We start from the raw sequence: 4,887 nt of genomic DNA, 5'->3' as shown, positions 1-4,887 counted from the left end.
TTATAGGTAAAGGGTTCTTGTACGAAACAGATGAAAGGTTTTTTTTTTTTTTTTTGAGACGGAGTTTCGCTCTTTTTACCCAGGCTGGAGTGCAATGGTGCGATCTCGGCTCACCACAACCTCCGCCTCCTGGGTTCAGGCAATTCTCCTGCCTCAGTCTCCTGAGTAGCTGGGATTACAGGCACGCGCCACCATGCCCAGCTAATTTTTTTTTTTTTTTTTTTTTTTTTTTTTTGAGACGGAGTTTCGCTCTCGTTACCCAGGCTGGAGTGCAACCAGCTAATTTTTTGTATTTTTAGTAGAGACAGGGTTTCACCATGTTGACCAGGATGGTCTCGATCTCTTGACCTCGTGATCCACCCGCCTCAGCCTCCCAAAGTGCTGGGATTACAGGCATGAGCCACCACGCCCAGCCCATGAAAGGGTTTTTGTCTTTTCATCCATTCAGCCACTCTATGTCTTTTGACTGGAAAGTTTAGTCTATTTACATTCAATGTTATTATTGATAAGTAAAGACTTACTTAGCCATCTTGTTATTTATTTTCTGGTTGTTTTGTGGTCTTCTCTTCCTAAAATATGGAACGCCTTACGAATTTGCATGTCATCCTTGTGCAAGGGCCATGCTAATCTTCTCTGTATCATTCAAATTTTAGTATATGTGCTGCCGAAGCAAGCACTCTTCCTTCTTTCTTTTCTTCCTGTCTTCTTCTAGTGAATGTGATTTTATCTGGTGATATAATTTCTTACTTTTTTTAAATGTATCCATTGTATGTTTTTCTGGTTAGAAGTTACCATGAGGCTTGTGAATACTATCTTATAACCAACTATTTTAACCTGATAACAACTTAACACAGTTTGTATTAACAAACAAGCAAAAAGAAAATAAAAACTCTACCTTAACTTTATTTCCCTGCTTTTTAACTTTGTTTGTATTTATATCTTATTGTACTCACTATGTCTCATAAAGTTGTAGTTATTATTTTTGATTGGTTCTTCATTTACTCTTAGTACTTAGTATAAGAGCAGTTTACACACCACAGTTACAGTGGTGTTTTTCTATGTACTTGTTACTACCAGTAAGTTTTGGACCTTCAGATGATTTCTTATTGTTCATTAACATCCTTTTCTTTCTGACTGAAGTACTCTCTTTTGCATTTGTTTTAAGATAGGTCCGTCTGATATTGATGGATTCCCTCAGCTTTTGTTTGTCTGGGAAAGTCTTTATTTCTCTTTCATGTTTGATAAACATTTTTGTCAGATATACTATTTCAGGGTAAAAGTTGATTTCCTTCATCACTTTAAATGTCATGACACTGTCTCCTGACCTGTAAGATTTCCATTGAAAAGTCTGCTGACAGACGTACTGGCTCTCCATTTCATGTTATTTGTTTCTTTTCCTGTTTTTAGGATCCTTTCTTTAACCTTAACACTTGGGAGTCTGATTATTATATGCCTTGAGGTAGTCTTCCTTGGGTTAAATCTGCTCAATGTCCCATAACCTTCTTTTACTTGAATATTGATATATTTCTCTATGTTTTAGAAGTTCTTTGTTATTATTCCTTTGATTAAACTTTCTCTCTCTCTCTCTCTGTCTCTCTCTCTCTCTCTCTCTCTCTATTACATTTTTTAGCTCCAGAATTCCTGCTGGATTCTTTTTAATTATTTCAATCTTTTTGTTAAATGTACCTTACAGAATCCTGAATTTCTTATCAGTGTTATTCTGCATTTATTTGAGTTTCCTCAAAACAACCTGTAGTAGTCAATTTTCACAGTGCTTATAAAGACACCCAAGACTGGGCAATTTACAAAAGAAAGAGGTTTAATAGACTCTCAGTTCCAAGTGGCTAGAGAGGCCTCACAATCATGGCAGAAGATGAAAGGCACATCTGACATGGCAGCAGACAAGAGAAAAGCTTGTGCAGAGAAATTTCCCTTTATAAAACCACCTGATCTCATGAGACTTATTCACTGTCACGAGAACAGCATGGGAAAGATCCGCCCCCATGATTCACGTTTCTTGGAGAAACGTCACATATCTGTTTCTCCAAGATTGGTTATTAGTGCCTTATTTTCCTGGATGATGCAGATGCTAGTAGAGGCTCTTCAGTGTCTGGGCATTGAAGAGTTAGGCATTAATTGTAATCTTCACTGTCTGGGCTTATTTGTACCTGTCCTTCTTAGGAAGGCTTTTCAGATATTTGAAAGAATTTGAGTGTTGCATTCTAAGCTACAACTGCATTAAGAGACACCTCCAAAGCCAATAATGCTGTGATTCTTGCAGATTCATAGAGGTACCACCTTGATAATCTTTGACAAGATCTGGGAGAAATCTCTGGAATACCAGGCAGAGACTCTTGATCTCTTCCCTGTATCACAAACAAACTTTCTCTCTTTCTCTCTGTTCTGAGCCACCTAAAGCTGGATGTGGAGTGACACAAGCACTCCTGTGGCCACCAACACTATGACTGCACTGGGTCATACCTGAAGCCACTACATCACTGGGTCTCACCCAGTGCGTTCTGTAATCATTCTATGGCTACTGCCTAAGTTCGATTTAGGCCCTGGGGCTCTACAATCAGCTGGGGCAAAGCCAGACAGGGCTGTGCCCTTTTGTTCAGAGCAGTGAAATTCCCTAGCACCTGGGTGGGTCTGGAGGTGCCATCCAAAAGTCAGGAACTAGAGTCAAAAACCTTAGATGTCTGCCTGGTGTTCTACTGTACAGTGCCTCAGCTGGCAGGCAAACCACAAAATGCAGTCTTTCCCACTATTCCCTCCCCTTTCCAAAGGCAGACCACCACCCCAGGCCATGATGAGTACTGCCAGACTATCACCAATGTTCCCTTAAGGCCCAAAGACTCTTAAGTCAGCTTGTCGTGAATGCTGCCTTGTGTGGGACTCACTCTTCAGGGTAGTGGGCTCCCCTCTGGTCCAGGGCAGGTCCAGAAATGCCATCCAAGAGTCAAGTTCTCAAATCAGAAACCCCAAGAACCCACTTGGTGTTCTACACCCCTGTAGACATGTGCTGTTACCTAAGATGCAAGACAAATCCTCCTTTACTTTTCCCCCTGCTTTTCTCAAGCAAAAGGAGTTTTGCCACATAGCCACCACAGCTGGTAATGTGCTATGTCTCACGTGAAGCTAGTAAGTATCAGAGGCTCAATCAAGGCCCTTGATGTAGTACCTGGGTATCCCTGCTGCTTATTTAGGGCCCAAGGGCTCTTCAGTTAGCAGGTGATGGCTGCCAGAACTGGGTCCTTTCCTTCAACATAGTGGGTACCCTTCTGGCCCAGGGTATGTCTAGAAATGTCATCTTGGAGCTAAGGCCTGGAATAGGTCCTCACAACTCTGACTGGTGCCCTATCTTGCTGTGGCTGAGCTGGTATCCAAGATGCAAAAGAAAGTCCTCCTGTCTCTTCCCTCAAGTGGAAGAAAGAGGTCTCTTTTGGAGCTGTGAGCTGTGCAGCCTGGCATCACAGGAAGGGTAATGCCAAGATTCCCTTGGTTGCCCCAGGCAGTATCTCAGTATGTCACGTGCCGCCTACCCCAGTCCGCTGTGTCTAAGCCTAGCTCAGCACTAGGAATCACCTAAGAGTTGGAGTTGCAGTCCTTATGGCAGAGAGTGTTCATTTAGAGACACAGGGCACTGTAGCTCATGGTGGTAAGGTTAATGAGAGCTCAAGTTTGGTGGACCACTGTGATTCCCATCTGGCTAGGGCTGATTTAAATGCTCCCCCAATGGTCAGGCAGCAGCGGAGTTTAGTCTAGTTTTCCTTTCTGCTCTTACAGGACAGCACGGAGTTCAATGCCTCATAAGTGCTGTGTTCTCTCTCCCCCAGTACCCAGAGATGTTCTCCACACCACCCACTGCTGCAGCTGCCTTGGGGGAAGGTGGGTGGCATCCACAATTCAGAGCTGTTTTTCTATCTCCTTAGTGCCTCTTACAGCGATATGACATTAAAACCAGGTACTGTGAGGGCTCACCTGATTTTTAGTTCTTATGAATGTGTTTCTTCTGTGTAGATGACTGTTAACTTGGCATCCTTGCAGAGGGGATGATCGGTGGTGCCTTCTATTCCGCCATCTTGCTCTGCCTCTGTTTATAGCAGCATCTGCATACTGATTATACCTGCCTCCACAAGCTGGCTGAGGCTTCTCGTTTGTTTTATATTTGCTTAATGACTGTGCTGGGCTAGTTCAATAAAGCCTATTTTTTTCTGCAGCATATAGCCTCTTACGTTCCTACTCAGATATTTTTTCTTTATTTTTATCTTTTGGCCTGGCTTCCTAAAAGGTTATCCTGTGTTATCACCACTTAAAATCAGACACTGATTGATCAGAGCTTTTAACAAGCCCCATGAACCAGTGAGTTTTTCACCTTTTCCACTTCAATTGGTGAATGGACTGGAGATTGCTTTCATGATTTACAAAGTATATGAGTCTCCCTGCATACAACCAGGATCTTGTAGCTTAATGGTTCTGTCTCTCTGGTTGATCCTCAATGTAGGCAGCCCTGGGCACATGTACAGTCTTCCTAGCCACCAGGGGAAACTATGGATTTTGCAAGGCTCTCTTCTTTTTGACGCTCTTCTTCCCTAATCTCTCTGTTAAGATTCTGCCAAGTCTGCCACTGTTGGTATCAACCCAGCTGTTATCCATCATTTATTACTAGCTGATCACACTATTGCTTTAACACCCTGAGGCATAAATTGTTCCACAGTCTGATTGAAATAATGTGGGGATCTCTGGCACAGACAGGTCACTACCAGCCTTTCAGCATTTCTGTAACTCTCCCCTTTCCCTAAGCAGAAATTTTATTATGAAGCAGGAGCTGAGAGAGAAAAGTGAACTTACTGACCACTCTAACTGGATCCTCTCTAAGGAGCAGGA

General features: G+C 42.6%; 1 non-coding gene across 1 annotated transcript; it reads right to left on the bottom strand.

Annotated features, from left to right (window-relative positions):
- Positions 1-570: 570 nt before the first annotated feature.
- On the bottom strand, positions 571-677 carry LOC135268762 (U6 spliceosomal RNA). Its single transcript, XR_010337115.1, has one exon. It is a non-coding gene; the product is annotated as a U6 spliceosomal RNA (small nuclear RNA).
- Between the last annotated feature and the right edge of the window lie 4,210 nt (positions 678-4,887).

Source organism: Aotus nancymaae, unplaced genomic scaffold, assembly GCF_030222135.1.
Source record: "Aotus nancymaae isolate 86718 unplaced genomic scaffold, 86718_ANA_hifiasm-v0.15.2.pri h1tg000041l, whole genome shotgun sequence".
NCBI lineage: Eukaryota > Metazoa > Chordata > Mammalia > Primates > Aotidae > Aotus > Aotus nancymaae.
The sequence above is the reverse complement of the archived record's forward strand: the minus strand, read 5'-3'. Positions and strand labels throughout refer to the sequence as shown.